The sequence below is a fragment of the Schistocerca nitens genome, chromosome 6 (genome assembly GCF_023898315.1).
Source record: "Schistocerca nitens isolate TAMUIC-IGC-003100 chromosome 6, iqSchNite1.1, whole genome shotgun sequence".
Classification (NCBI taxonomy): Eukaryota; Metazoa; Arthropoda; class Insecta; order Orthoptera; family Acrididae; genus Schistocerca; species Schistocerca nitens.
Window position 1 is genome coordinate 387,509,877 of NC_064619.1, and position 24,003 is coordinate 387,533,879.

Here is a 24,003-nt window from a genome sequence, read left to right on the forward strand (position 1 = left end):
ATTGAGGTTAAGGTCGGCTGTTACCCAACATTAAAATATATACATCTGTTTGTGGTTAAATTACTAGGGTGGTTTGAAACGTTTTCGGAATTACGGCAAGAAGTCAGCACTAGCGCAACGAGTTGTTCATGTGATATTCATCGGTCTGTTACCCGTTAAGACGTGCAACGTCAGTGATCTTGGAAGAAACCTGTTACCGTGATGTGGCTAGTTGTTGTACCTGCATAGATGGAAGAAATCGAGATTCGAGCAGCGATTAAGTACTTCGTAAAGAAAGGTACGAAAGCAAAAGACATTCATGCCGATTTCCAGAATACACTGGGGGACTCTGCTCAACTGTTAACAAGTGGGCAAATGAATTAAATTTTCGTCAGCAGAGCTTAGATTATGATCTGCGGAGTGGTCGGCCAAGATATGTCACTACTCCAGAAATCATTGCAAAGGTGCACAAAATGGTCAAGCAGGATCGTCGCTTGAAAGTGCGTCAAATTGCTCACACTAGCCAGATGTCATCAGAAAGCGTATATCACATTTTAACTGAACAGTTAGACATGAAAAAATTATCTGTAAGTTGGGTGCCGCGACTCTTGACGCTGTATCTAAAACACGTGTACCGGCACCATGGTAAAAGTACACGAACTAAGGAATGAATTGTTGCCACACCCACCTTATTCGCCTGACATGGATCCGTTAGACTTCCATCTTTTCCTAAAACTGAAAATTTCTCTTCGTGAACGAAGATTCACTTCAAACGAAGTATTCATAGCCGGACAATCGTTTTGCAGATCTGGAGGAAACTCATTTTCGAGATGGGATCAAGGCAATGGAACGTCTTTGCACCAAGTGCACTAATCTACAAGGATACTACAATGAAAAATAAAAAAAGTTTGAGTGATGTAAGTTCTTTTTGTGTATTCCGCTCCGAGAACCTTACAAACCCCCGTCGTATATATACTGGTGAACAGTAACATCAATTCGACAGCTTGACACTACATAGCAGTTGTCTACTAATCCTGTGTGCCCACATTTGTTCGTGATATATGACTGATGTGAAAAGAAAAAAACATCTTTTGGTTACTGCTGCAATCTTATAGATGGGGTTACTCCATTCGTATATGTTAAAAAAAATGAAATCTCTTGGAAGGATGCTGTGTCTCTACCAGAAACAGAAGGGTAGGTCACGATACGTATGGAAGTATATAGGCAACTTTTTACTCGATGAGCGTTTTAGATGTGTAATCGATAATATTGGAGCATTGTACCCTCAACCATCCATTGTACAGGGGCCTTCGGTGTATTTGTATTACACGACGGATGTCTGTATGTGATTTGGAAGCAGATGGAAATACCTGTGATGGAATTAGCAAAATAGTTCAAATGGTTCAAATGGTTCAAATGGCTCTGAGCCCTATGGGACTTAACAACTGAGGTCATCAGTCCCCTAGAACTTAGAACTACTTAAACCTAACTAACCTAATGACATCACACACATCCATGCCCGAGGCAGGATTCGAACCTGCGACCGTAGCGGTCGTACGGTTCCAGACTGAAGCGCCTAGAACCGCTCGGCCACACCACCCGGCTGAAATTAGAAGTGGACCTGAACGTAATTTAATATATTGCACATTCATAGATCTAAAAATCCCGTACAACGTCAACCGAAGCTTTCACTGCCGAAAAATGTCTAGCAGTTAGCATCTGCAGCGAGCTAAATTAGAATGCTTATGTCAGGTTCGGATTTATTTTCTGAAATCTTATCGGAAGCAATCGCGACACTAAAAACTAACGAGTCGGTGAGCTAAAGCGGATGAAAATGTCAGGCTCCAATTCATCTGCTCAGATGATTTGCCTCTAATATGGTTTAAGTAGGTCTAAGTTCTAGGGGACTGATGACCACAGATGTTAAGTACCATAGTCCTCAGAGCCATTTTTTTGTGACGCAAATTCCGTCTGTATGCCACCTAGAGACTTGCGCTGCAATTTGGCTCGAGCTGTAGGTGGTTCTAAAATGACCTCTGTTGCTGAAGGAAGCATTTACATTGATTTGGAGCGGCTTGTACTTGTTGGTTAATTTGCGCTCGATGTACAATAGTTCGGTGGGCGTTTAAGTACTAGGATTGCAAATAAATAAATAGCTAGCGCTTCGCATATATACTTACTACTCTTGTGAATATACTCTGCTCTAGACAAAACGCAGTATCATGTTCGGTCCACTATTGGGCAGCACTAGGGGGTAAAAAATGAGCAATGTTATGATTAAGCCTCGAATCACCCCCTACTCTTGCAGCAGCTCTGAATTATACGTGACGATGTGACGCTGTTGCAGTGATGTAAAACAGTCAATGGATAGTGTACTGGAAACTGTGGTAGTGTTAGATTAGTATTATGGAATTATGTTCCAGTTTAGGAAAGGTGATATAACTCTCGCGAAGCGCTAGGCTGTCAATGGAGACTCTGACACCATTACACTTCGTATTTTTAGCATCGTAGTATAGGATTTCCAAAACAAGTAGCGGTAACTGAGCGATGTGAAAATGTATATGGCGTGATTTCCTCTGTATTTGGAAACAATCTGTGTAAGTGGAAGGAATCGATGTTTCGCGCGAAAAATTCGAGGTGTTTGGGCAGCACCCCCACTTCGGATTGGTTAAAGGGACGTTTTTAACTGGTGAGTCTATGTCGGTAGTGGAATTCAAGTTAGAACTATACATACAAACCGTGACTACCTGTTTCTTAGTGTGCCAAAACCAGCGGCAGAAGTGGTCCCCGCAGACCCCACGTGGGCAAGTCTCCAGGGCGGCACTTGCAGCGCCCTCGGGATGACTCAATACCGAACTAGCTAGTACGCTTATTGGGAGGGCAGAAGCAGAACTCTGTGTTGAGTGTACACTCCATCTTTTACGTGGAATTTGACAAGATGCAATACTGCGAGTATCTGTGCTGGATGATTATTGTCTCCAATGTAAATTGATTGGTTGAAGGCTGGACGGTCTCTCTGGCAGTTGGCGGGCGGCGCGCAACTCGCGATCGTGAATGTCTGCGATTGGATTTTTTTTTTTCGGTACCTGTGTGATGTTATTACAGTGTTTCTGCTTTCTGTAGAACCATAGCCGAGACGCACCGTGGTATAAAAATTAATAGTTGCTCTCTTATATGAGGATTATATCCCTCTCCGGCTAAGGCATACTGGTAACACTCATAACAAAAACATGTCTATTCATTCCAGAAAGTTCGCTGAATAGTGGTTATAGTGCTGTTGTTTAATCCGACCAACATTACGTTATTGAAGTCTTCTACTCACCATAATGTTTGCAACTTGTTAGTTGAATGTGCGTTTAAGGACTGATGGATGGTAATAAGTTCTAATTTTATAGTACATTGAATACAAGATTCAATGTTCTCGGTTCAATATTCATTGTTTCAAGCATAAGTTCATACCACGAATGCGAGTTTACACTTATTTCGCTGGAGATTTCATTGATTTTAGTACTATCTCCACTCTTTGCACTTAATACCAACTCAGTATTCGATTTAAATGCGGAAGACTACACCCTTTACAGGATGTGAGATGACATCTGTCAGTAGAATATTCGTTGTAACAAGCATAATAATCGCAAATGGATAGTGAGTTTACCCATATTTAGCTGGAGTTTTCATTGATTTTAGTATAATATTGACTATTTGCATTGTTACACTATTCGTTTCTAAAGTGTACGACTACACCCTTTGTACACTGTGAGGTAAGATCAATTAGTACAATATCCATTGTAGCATGCATAACAATCACCCTGGAGAATACATGATGGTAACACTTCACGCATGAAATGAGTGTTCGTGTTAATTCAGTCACTTTTTCCAATAAATGCGCTAACGTTACAGCAGTGGAGCTGTTAAGAACGGCAGCACTTACGACAGACACGCTGCTTGTCTCTCCCCCAGTAGCAAAGGAGCTGTGTAAAATTCATCCACTGTCTGCTTCTCCGCCTTCTGAACAGTATGAGTGTCATCCTTCGACAGCATACGAGGACACACACACACACACACACACACACACACACACAACTGTCATTCGCTACATTGGGGCAATGGGAATCTCTACCAGAGAGCCTTTGGACAGTTTACCTGAACAAGTAGAATAACCGCTATGACATGTTATAACCGCATGCAGCGGTGGAAGCCAGTGAGTTAGAGCACTGCTCTCCACCTGTCTGGGGAGATCGAAGCACAGTGAGACGACTAGTATAAAGATCCGTGTGTATTTCGTTTACAAGAGGCATATTATTGCAATGATTTTCCTACACCAGACTGATTTTACCTAGCCCAGAACCGCTTTAAAACACGTCCAAAACCTTTGAAAGAACAATTCAGTTCTTCACACGTGACGGACAGTCGGTACTTTACTATCCTTCGAGGGTGGGGAGACAGTCTTTCCGAAAAATGCATTTAAATGCTTGGAGGAACGTCCTGTTTCTCAGTCTTTTGTCCAGCTGTGACTCATTTCTGCAGAACGGAAGCAGAATATCACTGCCAGCACTTGGATCACTTTTTTTTTTTTTTTTTTTTGTACTCCCAAAGGCAGGCTTGAATGGGAATGGAAAACCGTTATCCCTTCCTACAGGAGTGAGATGGGGAGGGGGGGGGGGGCTGGTTAGCACGGGAGGTTAGACAGATTCTAAGCATGTTAATCTGTATCCAGACATCTAGGTGAACAAACATGCAGCTGCCACCACTCTCTCCTGGTGATATTTCTTCGGGTCGGTTTTTCCGGTAGTTGTCTTATTGCAGTAATTCTTCTCAGTTCCCAGTGTATGTGTTGGATTACGACCCGTTATTCGCGAGTGGTGCTCTTTTTTCTTGTTTCACGATAACGTCGATTTGTAATTAGAGCAGTGAATCGTTTTTGATCAGTTATGGTAGCGTGTACTGGCCTTCGCCACGTCAGTGATACTTCCCTACCATACCCTTTCTTATCATGCATCTGTGCACAGGTTCCTCAACAGCAATACATTTGTGGATCGCTAGGAGACAACTGTTCCTACGCTTCAGCGATAGTTTGCTGTCCTATTCCTTCTTACCGTATATCTGTATTCAAGTTCTTTCTTTTGCTACCGCCTTTATCCCGCATTGTGCGCAGGGTCGGCAGGGTTAAGTACGGATGTGGCATGGTTAATTGTATGGGGTGGCGGCAGGATGGGCATCCAGCCACCCCATATTCGCCCCCCCCCCTCCCCCCGGGGTGGAATTAGTGTACCCCAGCTCTCTGCATCCAGTGTAAATCGTGAATGAGTGTGAAAGTGTTGCAAATGTCTGCGAGTCGTGTAACTGAGGCGGGACTTGGGGACCAGCCCAGTATTCATCTATTAGGATGTGGAAAACTGCTTAAAAACCACATCTAGGCTGGCCGGCACACTGGCCGTCGTCGTTAATCCGCTGGGCGGATTCGATCCGGGGCCGGCGCGCCTACCCGAGTCCAGGAAGCAGCTCGTTAGCGCTCTCGGCTACCCTGGCGGGTATATCTGTATTCAAGATCCTGAGCAGTTATTTCACTTTTAGATCGTTACTAGGTAACTCTTCCTACACTTTAGTGATATTTTGCTGTCCTATCGCTCCTTACCATGTATCTGTTTACAAGATCCTGAGCAGCATGCAGTTCAGTAGGAGGCCGCTAAACCTATACTTCTGTGATAGTTTGTTGCCCTACCCCTTTTTTAGATGTATCTGTGTACAATCTCTTCAGCACTTATATTCTTGGAGAACAGTATGAGGTAATTATTCTGGCAGCGGTTATAGGACAGTTCCCCACCAATTTCGAGTGATACTGTGGTTTAGAGTAGACAGCAAGACGAAAATATACACTCATGGGCTCTGAAATGGGAGCCAAAAACATTTCATGCGTCGTCAGTTGAGCACATACACCAAGGCGAGCACCGCTTGTTAATTCAGTTTGGGGTAGTGGAATAGGTCGAAGTTGTCTCCTGTAATTTGTACTGGCCAGCTATTTCAAAACTCACACTATTCCAGCACACTCATTAATTATAACCTCTTTCTGTTCCTCATGCAGGAGGCTATGGAGACATTCCTCAGTTGTATGCATACTCATAAAAGACCTATTAAATTCCTGTCTGTCCCACACCAACATATTGTCAATTGAACACATTTATCGCCAAAAATAAAAGACAGTACTTTCCCCTCCAGCTTTCTACCCACTAATTCACAAGTGGGGGCAGCGGGCATCGAAAAGTGTGGGCAGGTTGGAGTGGTTGCAGGACAGTTTTGAGCACCTTCTGATGGCGGTATTGTGGACTGGATCAGTCGGACTTCAAGTTTCGTGGCGACCATACACATGTGCGATCGGAAATAAAAGTGCGGAGGTGGCAGTAAATGGGGGCACGGAGTGTTAGAGTGTGGAGGCAGCTGTAGGACAATCCAGGCACAGGATATCACCCTCAAAATTAAATAAACTAAGTAAATGAAGACAGTTCTTCACGTCCTTTCACTCCAGCTCTCAGAGCACATTGATTCTTTTTTCCACCAATTTATAAATCGGGTGTGGGAGGAGAAGTGTGGTAAGAAGGAGGGGCGAGGGTGGTGACATAATGCGACATTGCCACGTCTACTCGCCATGGAGAGAATGGGAATCTCATTCTAGAAAGCTGTGGGCACGGGGCGTGAGTCATGCTTGGGTAGCTCAGTTGGTAGAGCACTTGCCAGCAAAAAGCAAAGGCCCCGAGTTCGAGACTCGGCCTGGCAGACACTTTTAATTTTCCAGGAAATTTCATATCAGCGCACACTCCGCTGCAGAGTGGAAATCTCATTCTGGAAACATCCCCCAGGGAGTGGCTAAGCCATGTCTCCGCAGTATCTTTTCTTTCAGGAGTGCTGGTTCTCAAAGGTTCGCAGGAGAGCTTCTGTAAAGTTTGGAAAGTCGGAGACGAGGTACTGGCAGAAGTGAAGCTGTGGGGACGGGGCGTGAGTCGTGCTTGGGTAGCTCAGTTGCTAGAGCACTTACCCGTGAAATACGAAGGTCCCGATTTCTAGTCTCAGCCTGGCACACAGTTTTAATCTGCCAGGAAGTTTCACATCAGCGCACACTCCGTTGCAGAGTGGAAATCTCATTCTGGAAACATCCCCCAGGGAGTGGCTAAGCCATGTCTCCGCAGTATCTTTTCTTTCTGGAGTGCTGGTTCTAAAAGGTTCGCAGGAGAGCTTCTGTAAAGTTTGGAAAGTCGGAGACGAGGTACTGGCAGAAGTGAAGCTGTGGGGACGGGGCGTGAGTCGTGCTTGGGTAGCTCAGTTGCTAGAGCACTTACCCGTGAAATACGAAGGTCCCGATTTCTAGTCTCAGCCTGGCACACAGTTTTAATCTGCCAGGAAGTTTCACATCAGCGCACACTCCGTTGCAGAGTGAAAATCTCATTCTGGAAACATCCCCAAGGCCGTGGCTAAGCCATGTCTTCGCAGTATCCTTTCTTTCAGGAGTGCTGGTTCTGCAATGTTCGCAGGAGAGCTTCTGTAAAGTTTGGTAAGTAGGAGACGAGGTACTGGCAGAAGTGAAGCCGTGGGGACGGGGCGTGAGTCGTGCTTGGGTAGCTCAGTTGCTAGAGCACTTGCCCTCGAAAGGCAAAGGTCCCGAGTTCGAGTCTTGGCCTGGCACACAGTTTTAATCTGCCAGAAAGTTTCATATCAGCGCACACTCCGCTGCAGAGTGAAAATCTCATTCTCTAAACATTCTTGTTGTTACATCGGTTATTAAGGAACCAGCACCTCACATTTGCATTTGCTTTTCTCGCGCATACATAAGTATGTGATCTTCCAATGTTAATCACTTAAATATGTCACTGAGACAAATATTCCTAAAATTTCATTACTCTGTTAATTATTGTTTGACGTCACGATTTTTTCCTCAGTATATATAATTACAGTCTAAGACAAAGGTAACGACGCATGACGAGGGAATTATGCGAATGGGGTGGATTTAGGAAGGTATGATGTACTTCTAAACGCCAAAAAATAATTATGAGTTAAGAAGAATTGGATGATTTATTTAAGAGAAAGAGCTTCGCAAACTGAACATTGATTAATTGAATTGTTGGACGTTCTCCTGAGGAACAACGTGCTATATTCTGTCTACATGGCTCGTTTGGTAGTATCCCGAACTGGTTGGAGGATCCATACCTTAATGAACCTAACGTTTTGCATTGGAGAGTGATGGGACGATCTTCCTGGCCAAGGTGGGGTTTGGCAAGGATGAAGAAAAGTAGTAGGAACTCTCGCTGTGTGCGGTCTGGTGTTATCTTGCTGAAATGTATACAAAGAAAAGCTTGCAATGAAGGGTAGCGTAACGGGGTGTATAATATCGTTGACGTACCGCTGTGCTGTAGGAGTACTGTGGATGACATCCAAAGGGGTCTAGCTATGATATGACATGGCGTCCCTGACTATCAGTCCTGGTAGTCAGGGCATATGGCGGGCGACAGTCAGGTTGATAACCCATCGTTGTCCAGAGCGTCTCCAGACATGTCTTTGCTGGTCATCGGGGCTCAGTTCGAAGCGGGACTCATCACGGAAGACAGTTCTACTTCAGTAAATGAGATTGTAAGCATAATGCGCTCGGAATCACTGGGAACGGACTTGTTGGTGTGTAGAGATCACTGGTAGACGGTGCAATAGGCGCCGTGACCTAAGTCCTCTTTCTGTCAGCCACCTATTAATGTTGTGTGTGCTCATCGAATCACCAGTTACATTTTGTACCAATGATCTTGATGAAAACAGGGGTCTGAGTGCTTTTCTGACGACTCCTTGGTCCTCACGTTTTGTCGTCCCTCTATGTCGACCGCTTCATTCTTGAAGCTGTGTTCGTCCATAGTTCACCCATTTCTGCCAACATAGGTTCTATTCTTACTCCAACAGTCTTTTTGAGCCAAACTACACGTCCTCGCTCAGAAGCCGACGTCAGAGTATGTTGTTGACGCATTTATCAGCGAGGCATAGTTACTGTCCAATTGAGTACACGGAAGACTTTATCTCATGGTAATGACAAGTCCCCTGTTTACTATCCTTGCCACCTGGGCGGTAAAATTAAGGTGCAGCGTCACATATACATCCACTGACTGCCAAAGAATACAATTCTGCATTTTCCATCGATACCTATATGAATATCATGTTGTGGCCGATGTACAGTATTCCTTACGGGCACGCCGGTTTTCTTTTCTTGGAGTTTACATTCACTGGGGGCGTATATAAGGTGAGAACACTGCGGCGTATACAATAGATTCGTTTTTATCGAGGAAAGCGAAAGGAAAAAAAACTGTGCTCTTGGGGAAGCAAGGAAGGAACTGAGCAGGATTAAGGTAGGAAAAGGGGAGGAGGATGGCTGGAAACTGGCAGTAGGTACGAAGATGGATTGAAATAAACGCGACGTGGTAGTTTCATCATAAACACAATGAGCAGATATCAGTCTTTTACCAGAGATAAGTGGAGCTGAACTTCAGATAGAACTAGGAACAGGAAATGTACAGAACTTCAACTTTGATCAGGGAGCTGATCAGGGAGGCTATGAAGGTGCAGAATATTACGAAGAAGAAAGTGCTGCTACCAGTAAGTAGCTTCAGAGTACCAGGCCACAAGAATATTCAAACTCAATGCAGGGCGAAGTCACATGATAAAAAACTTTAGGCTTAATAGTAAATATTTTACAAAATAAAACCATTTAATTTTGGCAGGTAGGGTGAGAAACAGTTAGAACAGGGACGGTGCATAAAACGCAGGTGACGACTCGAACAACATAGTCTTCCTGATTCGTGACACCAGTGTACATTATGTCGAGCTGTTCCGGTAGCATGATCGGCCACACCTTGATGGATCTGTCAGGCAGATTAGTGTGGCATAGGAAATGGCATTGATGGTAGCTGACTTTGTGCAAGGGACTGTAGCGCCAGTCAGAATTATCGACAGATAGGGTTTCACTAGGTATAGCTACACCTTAACAGGACTGGAAAGGAAAGATTAGTACAGCTGAATCATGAAGGTATACGTGGTGCGTCTCGAGCCTCACATGGTCAAATAACTACTTACATGGGTAGGTCATGCAGGTATCTTTTAGAATGAATCCAGACAACAGATTCACCTACCTAAAGAGTATGTACATCAGTTAAAAAAAAAATGCAGTATACACTCACTAGATATATTCATATTTTCCAAAGGGTACATGGTAGATGCTATAAAGAAGGAGCGAAAAGTCAATTGGATAATTCATAGATCAAATACTTCACCAAAACATTCAATCAATAAAAAATAAAACATAGCAATTTAAGGTTGATCTGTATTGTCGTATGCAAGGACATGCGCTTATTGTAGGACTTCTTCAAATCACGGAGTATCATGCATTGACGTTATAAAAACTGAGATATAATCTTCATACAAACAGCGAGACAAATATCTTGAAATATTAGCTACTGAATTCACAGAGCTTGAAATCAGCAAGAAACTAATTAATGATTTTGTGCCTGTATCCGCTAGCAGTAATATAGTTAGATTTGGGGGTGATACTGTATCAAACGGAGAACAGAATGTCCATAATATGCCAGAAACCTGTCTACAATAAACATATTTTCAGGCATGATGCTTTTTATTGAAGTGTATAACGCCTCAGTTTTCATTCTCCCTTGCTAAAATTCATTGTTACAAGAATTTAACCACTTTATCATCTCAGCTTTCTTAACGTTCATCGCTGATTTTTTCCATCAAGTTGCGGTAACTCACATTGTCAAGCACAATAAATTAGCTACTCGATAGGTAGGATATTATTTTCTGATCCAGTCACTAGATACAATAAGACAGAATTTCAGCGGAACTGCTACACTGTTCTTCGCAGGCATCTGAAGTGAATTGTAATGGATCACACAATTACCTTAAAATTCATTGTAATTTCCCGTTTCGCCTCCTCACTTGTTGTAAAAAGCCCATTGCACACAAAAACTAATTTTTCTCTGGTAGAGAAATTAATTTTCTTATTTTCAAGGGAGGAAGAGCTTTATCGCCAGCTGTATGATCACATGATATATGTTTTTACCTGTTTGTACTACAGTGAGATGCCTTCCTTTTGGAAGAGTCGCTTTTAATTCTCCAACTCGTCTATCTGACCACTTACTGGGTGTAATGTGAGTAGTGTGCATAGATTTTTCAACCAGATATATGGTGAATCTGACCTCTTCATGGTAATTTCTCGTGTAATTCAAAAAGTCAGTGGTTTACTTCATATATCTGAACGTTCAGTTGTCACCTTACCATTATATGATGGCCTCCTCCACCTGGGAAACGTTGTTCACTGTGAATTTTATGAACATTCGAACATATAAACCAGATAGGAACAAGAGGGTAAAATCTGACGAAACTGAAATGTAATTTATTCGATAAGGATCGTAATGATGAAATTAATATTTTACATGATGTGTTTCTCTGATTGTTGGAGCTAATGACTTTAATGTAATGTGACATTAGCGTGTCAAGTGTCAATCTCCTCAGAATCTGTTCATCAAATCTGTATGAACATAATTATTTTCTCCTTCCTCCTCGTCTTTCCTCGAATAGAGAAGCCATGGGAGGGTATCTGTAGACATGTATCTTCTCTCTTTTATTATTATCTATATTATCTGATGGGAAATATCAGTGGTTGCTGCCACCTTCTCGGGCATATTTTTAGTTGGATTTTTGCTTGCTCATTTGGCTGTTCTGGCAAACATTATGACACTGCACACAGTCCATCGCGCCTGACTATGAAGTACTTTCTCTTCAAGTCCAGAGTGTGGAGACTGCGATGACACGTCATGCAGAAGACGTAGCGAGAACACACACACTACGCATGCTGGCAGGTGACAAACAGCTGACATCTGACTATCAGACAAGGCACTCATATCACAGATCACACGCCACTGTGGTGACTACCCCTTCAGAACAAAGGCATGACTCGCCCAATGGTCAGGAGGAGATATATTTATTTACAGGGGTCAACAGAGTTTTTATTCGTAACGGAATACCCCTACACTTGTAGAAGAGGTTTCGTAAAATGCTGCTAAAACTCTTGTCTAGCCAGATGAACAGTTATAGAATTTAGTTCTTATGGTATGGCGTTTTTCGAAAAAGAACAACTCATGGGAGTTTCTCGAAAAAGAACAACTCATTTATGTCAAAGTGGAAATTTTACAGTCTTGCTCTCACCACCCATACCCTAGCCCCCCCCCACCCCCACTTTCAGCATCCTCTCCCCTGTGAATAAATTTCTATGGACGGCCATGGTCGCTGTTTATTGTAATACAAATTCAAATGGTTCAAATGGCTCTGAGCACTATGGGACTTAACATCTATGGTCATCAGTCTCCTAGAACTCAGAACTACTTAAACCTAACTAACCTAAGGACATTACACAACACCCAGTCATCACGAGGCAGAGAAAATCCTTAGCCCCGCCGGGAATCGAACCCGGGAACCCGGGCGCGGGAAGCGAGAACGCTACCGCACGACCACGAGCTGCGGACTATTGTAATACATCGAAGAGCCAAAGAAAGTGGTACACGTGCCTAATACCGTGCAGGGCGAGCATGCAGAAGTCGCGCAACACGACATAGCATGGATTTGACTAATTTCTGAAGTAGTGCTGCAGGGCAGTGACACCATGGATCCTGCGAGGCTGTCGATAAGTCCGTAAGAGTACTACTAGGAGGAGATCTCATCTGAACAGCACGTTGCAAGGCATCCCAGACATGCTCAATAAGGGTCATGTCTGGGGAGTTTAATGGCCAGCAGCAGTGTTTGAAGTCAGAGGAGTGCTCCACGAACCATTATGTAGCAGTTTTGGACCTTTGGAGTGAAGTATTGTTCTGTTGGAATGGCCAAGTCCGTCGGAATGCTCAATGGATGCAGGTGATCAAACAGGACGCTTACGTACGTTTCACCTGTCAAAGTCGTATCTAGACGTATCAGGGGTCTCATCTCACTCCAATTGCACACACCCCACTCCATTACAGAGGCTCCACCAGCTCGAACAGTCCCCTGCTGACATGAAGGGTCCAGGGATTTATGAGATTGTCTCCATACCTGTACACATCCATCCATACAATTTGTGATGGCAACATCTGCCATCAAATGTATCAGGATGTCCAAATGTAGCGGGAAGACATCAAATGTAGTGGGTGGTTGCCAGGATGTGGCGTATTAAAACTCAGAGATAACTTTCCAAATGATTTATTGTTTCGAACTACAGTGTCCTCGTTCATCTCGGTCTGTGTCACTGGGCCCCGCAATGATGACGAAGCAACCCGTGTAACGCAATGTTGTGTCGAGCCAGCCCTGGCCAGATGCAGAGTTTTGATTACGTCAGGATGGCTGCACCAGCAGCCAACTCAGCAGCCACCGTCCTCGATATCTCCGTGCTGCTCCTCCAGGAGCCGCCACGCAGCCAGCTGACAACTGCAAGATGCCCGCACCGTGCATCCTCGCCAGCGTGGCACGAGTCGCAGCGCCAACAAGTGCCTGTGATCCGGCGTCTGAATCTGCGGCCCTCACCTCATGATGTCTCCGGCGTTCGTCGGGAGCCGAGACGACTGCCCACAGTAGCAAGCCGAAGAGTGGCCCGCCGCTGGCTGCCTTTGTACCCCGCATCGGCCTCAGAGGGTCGAACCAACAATCTGCCGTGGACTGGGATGCTGGCACCCCATCTGTTGCTATGTGTAGCCGGTGGTGTGACAAGCGCCGCAGTCCAGGAGAGCTGCCACACATGAACGAATGTCATTAGGAAACTGCACCTATTTATACTCGGCTGTGCGCCTCCGTTTCGCTAATGTGCTGCCCCGAGTCACATACGCACAACACCTGGGTCGCACCAATGGGCCCCTTCTGCCTATGACTTGCGCCATGCGAGCTGAGGCGTGTGCCTTTTCCGGAAGTTCTACACCCCTGTGGCCTCTATTAGGCTTCGCAACTGCTAGTATGCCTAACTCATTGTAATCTGGCACTCACCTGGCTGTAACTTGTGCTCAGAATATCGCACGTAACTAACTTTCCCTATCCTAAACGATGGTGCCGCTACATTATTCCACTCTTCAGAAAGATCTGGTCCCCGGGTCGATGCTTGACTAGCTCTTAACTTGAATGCGTCGGCATCTGTGGCATATTTCCTTACTACTACAATACTTAAATTTTTCTAGTGCCCTCTTAAAACCAGTACATAAAACCAAACGTAAAAATCCCTTAATGGACGACCACTGTCAATCAACCCCTTACCTACTCGTCTCATACCCTCGGTATCCAATCCACTTGGACTTGGACTACCGTTGGTTCCCTCTTTTGGAATTAGCCCTCCGCCTGATCAGAAAGGAAACAACACATAACAAAGTTAAGGCTGCGATGACACTTGGCACAGAGGTGCTCAAAATTAGCGTTATTTGCCATTGCCTGTAACTTTACTGAGCGACATGCTGAACAAGCTGTTCGGCTGATATGCACCCCTCTTGCTCTAAATGAACTGGTTTACGGATCTCAACAGACTTGGCTCCGGAGTTTGATTTAACAAGGTCAGATTCTGCCTTGGCAATAACTCTAAAGTGACTTCTGACCAGTACAGCTGTGGCTGTGTAACATTCAATTGCTTGACTCCTGAAATTGAAGCTGGCACGTGGAAGGTTGGTCCTATTATGTTACACTTAGTCCCATTGATTAAAATACCGCTCCCCTCGATCTCTATACCTTTCGCTTCTGCAAATACTCCCCACTCAAAACAACTTGCTACTATTACCAAATTCTCGTAGGTAGAGGAGATCCAATTCATCTCGACACGTTGCAATCTAAATTTTGGCTCCACGATGTGCCTTGGACAGTGTATTCCTTTCCTTGTGGTTAAAAATATCTGCACCGTGCCTGTGTCCCATATGTGTAGCTTCACAGATTTTCCTCCAACATACACGATATTTGATCCAAAGTCAACACCGATTGTATGACTACTTTCATCCTTAAATTTACATTATATGAACTGGTGCATTAAACACGACCTTCCTGAACAAGCACTGTCAACTACTAAAATTTTAAACAGGAAATTGTACGACTCAGACATCGTTCAACACATATTTATTACAGCTCTGCAACAAAATTTACTCCGACGGATTTATTTCTCCCGAACAGCATTTGAATTCTCCTCCAACAACACTCCACATACGTCAGATGCTACACTTCCCTTTTCAGTGACCTGAGCACAGAAATCACCATCACGCTTCCTCCCTCTTCAAAAAGACTGCTGCCCCAAGCAGGCTCACAATACTCGAAAACACATATAAATACAATGCCTAATTAATCTACGCAAACCCAATGATACATGACACGAAAACAAAAAGACTACAAATACTCTACTACTTTCTAGATCGCAAAGCATACGGTACTTCATGCTGTACTCTATCTTCCTGATTTCCTCTGTGCTTAGCACCTTCCTTCACTCACACTTTCTTCCTCTTTCATTCCTGTGACATGTCTGGAATCACATCCGGGCAACCCTTAAATGGCCGTAACTGCCCAATGTGTACCATCGTTGTTCCATTCTACTTGACAACATTATAATGTCATCCAAATAGACCAGACATTGCCGTGGTTTCAAACCCCTCAAGACACTGTCTAGCAACCTCTGAAACGTTGCTGGAGCGTTTTTCAAACCGAATGGCATTCTAATGTACTGGTAAGGGCCTAGATGTGTAGAAAAAGCAGTTTTTGGACGATCCCCAGGAGCCACCTCTAACTGACTATAACCACTTGTTAAATCCATCGTAGAAAAGTACTGGCACTGTCCTAAGTGATCCAAAGTCTCCGATACGTTTGGAATGGGGTATGCGTCCGTTACTGTCTTATTATTGAAGTATTGGTAGTCAGAACAGAACCTGTATTTCTTATTTCCATTCGTAGATTTTTTAGGCACAACGACAATGCCCTCTCCCCAGCAATTATTACTATGCTCTATAATACCGTCCGCAAGCTGCTGATCAATGAAATCCTCCACAATCGGATGCAAATACCTAGGTATTCTAAATGGTTTAGAGTAAACAGGTGCTTCATTCCATGTTGGTATCCTATGTTGAACTTATAGAGTTGCTGGTAACGGTCCTTGTGGAAAAAACAAATCCTAAAATTCACACAATAATTCTTCCATATGCTCTCTTTCTCCACCTTTCAAATGCTTAATTCTGTCAAGCAATGCAGTTCTATTGGCTGTTAATGGTTGATCGCTTCGTCTACCTCTTGAATACCAGTCTTCGTCATCTGGCACATCCCAATTTGCTACTAAAACTCCTTTCCTCAAATTCGCATCTACAGCGATAAAATTATCCACGTTCACAGGAGCTATTCGCCCGTCGTTCCCCTCCTGTACGCGTACAATATTACGTTTGACAAAACAACCCAGTGAACCCAAAACTTCATTATCCTCCAATGGTTCAATAACACATTCCAAACCCACAGGTAGATTTGACTCCACACCTACCCAAAGCGACTTCCCGGTGCCACTAGAAACACACACCCATGCGAATTAAGCCTTAATGCTAATGTACACGGTTCAGTTGGTTTGTTCATTACGTTGAATGCCCCTTGCGACAGCTTTGCATTGACAACAGTTTCCCCCAGTGGAAATAACATTCCACCAAGTTCCACAGTTCGTTGTCCAAGGTCAATTGTGGCATGATGTTGATACAAGAAATCTGCACCTAGGATCATGTCGTAGCCCTCACGTACCCATGGTACCACCTCCATGCATGCATTAAATCGGACTTTCCCTATGCGAAAGTCAACTGTCACCGACCCCAAAGGCGTGACTTCCTTATCCCCCACTCCACGCAACCTATAACGTGGTGGGTCTAAATTCCTTCGTCCCATTATATTCCTAGTAGCCACTGACACTTGCTTCCCTGTATCCAACAAAATCTTAACCTTTTTAGTTCCTATGGATCCTACACTGAACATTCCACCTCTTCATATGTATTCGTAGCATTTAAATTAGACGGGAGCTCCCTTAAGTGGGTCATGGGCCCCCTCTTCCGTTTAACGATTGTCCACTTCTACTATCTCCACTTCTCCATTCTCCATGCTGTTGATTTCCACCCCTTCCTCTATGCCGTCGTGTCTGGGAACACTGCCTCTGCACACGTCCCGTACGACCACACTTATAACATTTTATAACTGCTGTAAACAGTGTTTCATCTTGTGTACCCCTGCTTCCATGTCTATTTCCTCACATTGAATTGCAAGCTGAATGGCCGAATACAAATCTTTCGGATTGCCTTCACGCACTTACCGTGACATATGCGCCGTTAACCCTCTCAGAAACACATCAAGTGCCCTTTGCTCGGCCGCCTGCAAAAGAATACTATTCGCTTCATTGCTCTGACCCTTCTCATAAGTATACTCATTAATATCCCTTATCGTGTCCGCAAATTTCTCTATCGCCCCCCACTCTCTCTTTGTCATTGTACTTGACCTTTGTCTAAAGTACTGAGCGCTGTTCTGTGTTTTGTACCTTTGTAAAAGCCCTTCCTTTAAGTGCTTAAACTGTCCTGCCTTCCTTAAGGCCTCAGAACACCTAACATATGTCTTCACTTCACCCGTTAATCTAATCTTGGGTACGTGTAACAACTGTTCATCACACCAGCAGCTGAAATTTCAAAGTCCTCCACAAATGAACGCACATCCTCAGATGCATTGCCAGAAAATGGAATAATCAAACTCATGGCGGCTGGATCAATTTCCTGATGCGGCATCCTAGGCAACAACGACTGATCCGATGTCGTTTCCCGCTCACTTCTAGATGTCAATTCACTTCTCAATTGCATATTGTCCATTGTAAATAGTGCTACCTTTTCTATCAAAATCCGCACTGCTTCTGGTTCCGACACACCTTGCGTCCTTCATTCTGCCATTGTATTGCATTCATTCTCTGAAAGTCCTGAAACAAAATAATTAAGTATAAGAATAACCTAACTTCCTATGGCTCCTTATTGTCATACTCAGTATCATCATAAACCAATACAAAAGTAACCAAATACCACGAAAAAAAAATAATAAATCTTACTGCCTCAGATTCACTAATACTTACTCTGACAGCAATAAGTCTACAATGTGGCTTGCCAGGAGCCATACTCGAAAAAACAGGCAGTGGGCTCGAACGTCGTACTGTAGAGACGATGTCAGCTATTCTGACACCAAATGTAATGGCAACTGCTGCCACCGAATGTATCAGGATGACAAAATGTAGTGGGAAGACATCAAATGTAAGCGGATGGTTGCCAGTAGGTGCCATATTAAAACTAGGCGAGAGCTTTCCATATGATTTATTGTTTCGAACCGCAGTGTCCTCGCTCATCTCAGTCTGCAGCACTGGGCCGTGCAATGGATGTAATGGGAAGGAAGCACCCCAGCAGCCCATGTAATGCAATGCTGTGTCGCGCCTGCCCTGGCCAGCTGTAGAGCTTTTGACTACGTCAGGATTGCTGCACCAGCAGCCGACTCAGCAGCCACCGCCCTCGATGTCTCCACGCTGCTCCGACGGGAGCCACTGCACGGCCAGCTCACTACTGCACAATGCCCGCGCTGAGCGTCTTCACCAGCATGGCCCGAGTCGCGGCGCCAACAAGAGCCGGCGATCCGGCGTCCAAATCTGCTGCTCTCACCTTCGGATGTCTCCAGCATGTGTCGGGAGCCGAGACGACTGCCCGCGGTAGCGAGCCGAAGAGTGGCCCGCCGCTGGCTGCCTTTGGACCCCGCATAGGCCTCAGAGAGTCGAACCAACGACCTGCCTGGAATGGGATGCTGGTGCCCCATCTGTTGCTGTGTGTAGCCGGTGGTGTGACACACGTCACCATCCAGGAAAGATGCCACACATGAATGAATCTCATTAGAAAATGGCACCTATTTATACTCGGCTGTGTGCCTCTGTTTTGCTAACACGCCGCTCCGAGACACGTACGCACAACACCTGGGATGCGCCAGTGCGCCCCTTGCCTGTAATTTGCATCATGCAAACCACTGCATGTGCCTTCTCTGGCACTTCTACGCCCCTGTTGCTTCTATTAGCCTTCGCAACTGCTAGTATGCGTAACTCACTGCAATCTGGCCTGCACCTGGCTGTAACTTGTGCTCAGAATATCACACATAACTATCTTGCCCTACCGTAAACGGTTGTGCCGCTACAAATCTGAAACGAGACTCGTCCGATCAGGCAACATGTTTCCAGTCATCAACAGCCCAATGTCAGTGTTGATGGGCTCAGTTGAGGCATAAAGCTTCCCTTTATGCAGTCATCAAGTGCACACGAGTGAACCTTGGGCTCTGAAAGCCCATATTGGTGATGTTTCGTTTGGTGGTTCACAGGCTGACACCTGTTGATGGTCCAGCATCGAAACCTGCAGCAATTTGCAGAAGGGTTGCACTTCTGTCATGTTGAAAGATTCTCTTCAGTCGTCATTGGTTTCCGGATCTTTTTCCAGTCCCGGCAATGTCGAAGATTTGATGTTTTACCAGTTCTTAGTATTGACAGTACACTAGTGAAATGGTCGTACGGGAAAATCACCACTTCATCGCTACCTCGGAGAAACTGTGTCTCATTGTTCGTGCACCGGATATAGCACTACGTTCTAACCCACTTAAATCTTTATAACCTGCCGTTGTAGCAGCAGTAACCGATTTAACAACTGCAACTGACACTTGTTGTCCTATGTAGGTGTTGCCAACCGCAACGCCCTGTTCTTCCTCTTTACATATCGTTGTATTTGAAAATGCATGCCTGTATCTGTTTCTTCCGCGCTTCAGCGTATTTATTAGCCTCTACATATTGTTGCTTGAATCACTGCGAATAAGAGATGTAAATAATGACTGATTCTGATCAATCAAGTGAAACGTTTTCCTACGGATGATGGCTGCACGACGGAAATGAGTGAACCTTGAACGCGGAATGTTAGTTGCAACTAGATGCATGGGAGCATCTATTTCGTATACTGTTAGGGAATTCAATATTCCGAGTTACACAGTGTAAAACAGTCAGTACCTCTCACCACCGACAATGGACATGGGTGTGGTGTTTACTTAAAGGCTGAGAGCAGCAGCAGATGTATAGGGATGCCAGTGCTAACAGGAAATTAACGCTGTGTGAAATAATAATAAAAATCAACTTGGGACGTACGACAAATGTATCCCTTAAGACAGCGTGGCGAAATTTGGCGTTAATGGGCTACGGCAGCAGACTACCAAACTGAGTGCATTGTTAACAGCATGAAATCATCTGTAGCGTCTCTCCTGGTCTCAAGTAAGTACTTGCTTACATGATACTAGACCAGGCCAAGGATCTCCTTCAGTTTTCTGCGTTATTCTCAAATATTTATCTGTTTACTCACCAGGCAGAGCATTTAGTTCACCACTGTCAAATACTTCTTGATTAATATCTCATGGTTCTTGTGTTTTGTCACCTAAATTAGTAAGCAGATCAACGATGGCGTCAAGTACTGCAATAAAATTGCCAGCAGTAGCACGAGTGGCAGATGTAGCACATCGTGCAGCATTACTTCTTCTTATTGCAGCCCACAGTATAGAACATGTTGCACCTGCCCTTTCATCTTCCCAGGTTTTCGATTTAGGCATTATGTTCCCATTGTTACTACAATACAACTGAACGTCTGTTTCATGGCACCTTCCTTTTACACCCACATTTGTTTGGATAGCCCTGACTGATCACTTACCAACAGCAACCCATGACTCCCCACCTGCGGTCTCTAACGTCAGCAGTGCCCTTTACGCGTTCTTTGAGCACTGCTGACGTGAGAGGCTGCAGGGAGGAGGGGTGTAGTGGGTTTCTGTGGCTACCCCTCCAGCCAGATGATCGGCAAGTTTACTTTCCAGGATACCTACATGTCCAACAACCCAAAGGAAGTCAACCAAACAAGCATCATCATCAAGATCAGGGAGAGACTCGTGGATGGCAAAGACCGGGGGTTGCAGGAAAGACAAAGAACGATTGCCTGAAGGACACTCATTAAGTACATATATGATAAAACTCAGGTGAGGGGCTGATAGATGTCCATCAGTTCTGCAGTATACACCCCAGACGTGGCAGACAAGAGATGATGTTCTGGACCAACAGAAGATGTGAAGACTTTTCCCATATGATCAGTGGATTTAGAACCATTGGTGTAAAAACAATGGCATCCTGAAACTCCTGCAGTAGCTGTTGGAACATAGAATGCTAAACCATTGGAGGAATGAAGACTTTTGGCCCCCAAAAGAGATCCATTCAAATTTGTGTCTGAAGAACTACCCATCAGGGAGTGTGGGGGGAGGGGTGATTGGGAGAGAACGTGGGGAAGAGGACAAGGAGCACAGATGGAAGTCACAAGTCACAGCAGAGAGAGACGAGGTGAAGGATAATTGGTAAATGCATCTGAGTGTGGGTAGCAGATGGACAATGGTCCATAGCTGTGAAAATAAATAAAGTAGCAGGGGTGAGCAGAGGACGAGCTAATAGTGATGGCGTAGGAAATCAGGAGCTGGGACCGCAGAATTGAAAGGGGACGGATTCTAGTGTCAACCAAATGAGTATGAACATGGCTAGTGCGAAAGGTCGCTGAATGGATAACATGATGGTGAATTAGGTCCAAAAGGAGATGTGTAGAAGAGTCAGCTGAACCATAAACTCGACAATCATAGTCCACAACTAAAGCCCAGTAAGGGTGGAGAAGGATCAAATTATTCACACCCTAAAAGCTGTGGACAAGGAAGTGAAAAACATTGACTATAAAAACAGCCAACCTTCAGATGACAGATATGTTTCAACCATGTAAGCTTGTTACCAAAAAGAAGACCAAAGAAACCAAACGGGGGGACCACAGTCAGGCGTTTGGTATTGCGATAGAGCTCCAGGTAAGGACAGATTGTAGTGCAGCGACAGAAATGCAACACTCTCGACCTTAGGGGAGAGAATTGGAAATCATGCAAGAGTGTCCACTTGGAAGCATGCCAGATGGCGCCCTGTAGGTGTCATTCAACATAGGCCATCGATTGGGAGCTAGCCCAAATACAGAATCATTCACATACAGAGCTTGTGTGAACAACAGCCCGGCAGAGGCCACAAGCCCATTCAGAGCGATTAGAAAAAGAAGGGCATTTAATACGGAGCCCTGTGAAACGCAATTCTCCTCGGTCCTCAGAGAACAGTGTCAACCCAGACCCCGAACGACCGTTAGGACAAGAACTGGCGAATAAAAATCGAGAGTGGTCACAAAAGATTCTATTCATGGAGCATGAGGCGGATGTAATGCAGCCAAGCTGTGTCTTGGACCTTACGAAGGTTGAAGAAAACTGCAACAAGTGGGCGGCACTGAGAAAAAGCCTGCCAAACTCCGGTTCCAAATAGAAGCAAATAATTGATTCGAGACTATCCCTACTGAAAGTCACACAGGTAAGAAGACGAGCCACCATCAATTCTGGGGGACACTGGTCGCACTGATCCGCTGGTAACCACCAAAGGACAAAGGACAATGGAGCCTTGTCGGGCTTAAGAACAGGAACATCTATACTGTCCCCCCATTGATAGGGGAAAATGCCTTAGAGCCAAACAGACTGAAACACCTGGAGGGGACTTAGCTGTTGTGGAGGATTGAGGTGTTGAAGCAATTGGATATGGATGGTATCAGGGTCAGGAGCTGAATCACGGGAACAGAAGACGGCTAGAGGATGCTCCCATTCAGTAAAAGGATGGTTGTAGGATTCCATCCAATAATGAGTAAAACGTAAGTGGGAAGCTTCAGCCCACTGTGTCCACATAAGTAAGACAGCTGGATGGGAGGCTGACGCCGATGGTGTGGCAAAATGGGTCGCAAGGTGTTCCACAAGCTGATGGATCTGTGCAAAGGCTATCCGGTAGGGCAAGTTCCAGAATGGAAGACTGCTGCTGAAAAACCGTGGAGGTTGCAAAGTGTAGCCCACACCAATGTGAAGGGGCAGAAGAACACAGAGACGTGACGAAGTATTCCCAACACACACAATTGCTCTTCTTCATATTGGCTCTGGCACAAGGAGTTTTAAAGGTAATAGGACAGTGGAGGATGGATGCTACTTAAGATGTTGAAAGGTGCGACGACGATGATGGGTGGTGGTGGCAATTGCCATGTTCCACCACGGAACTGGACAACAGTGAACAGGTCCTGTCGACTGAGGAACAGCAAGAACAGCAATGACAGCAAAACAGATTACGTTATGAAGCAGGTCACAGATGACATCATCAATAAAACCCTTCTGGGTGAGGATATGGGAAACGCAGGAGAGAGAGAGAGAGAGAGAGAGAGGAGAGGGTAAGGAAGACTGAAGAAAGGGAAAGGACATAGCACATATAGCAAGTGGAAATACGATTTGGGAGATACACTACCGGCCATTAAAATTGCTGCACCACGAATATGTCGTTCTACAGACGCTAAATTTAACCGACAGGAAGAAGATGCTGTGATATACAAATGATTAACTTTTCAGAGCATTCACACAAGGCTGGTGCTGGTGGCGACACCTACAACGTGCTGACATGAGGAAAGTTTCCAACCGATTTTTCATACACAAACAGCAGTTGACCGGCGTTGCTTGGTGAAACGTTGTTGTGATGCCTCGAGTAAGGAGGACTTTGATAAAGGTCGGATTGTAGCCTATCGCGATTGCGGTTTTTCGTATCGAGACATTGCTGCTCGCGTAGGTCAAGATCCAATGACTGTTAGCAGAATATGGAATCGGTGGGTTCAGGAGGATAATACGGAACGCCGTGCTGCATCCCAACGGCCTCATATCACTAGCAGTTGAGGAGACAGGCATCTTATCCGCATGGCTGTAACGGATTGTGCAGCCACGTCTCGATCCGTGAGTCAATAGATGGGGACGTTTGCAGGACAACAACCATCTGCACGAACAGTTCGACGACGTTCGCAGCAGCATAGACTATGATCTCGGAAA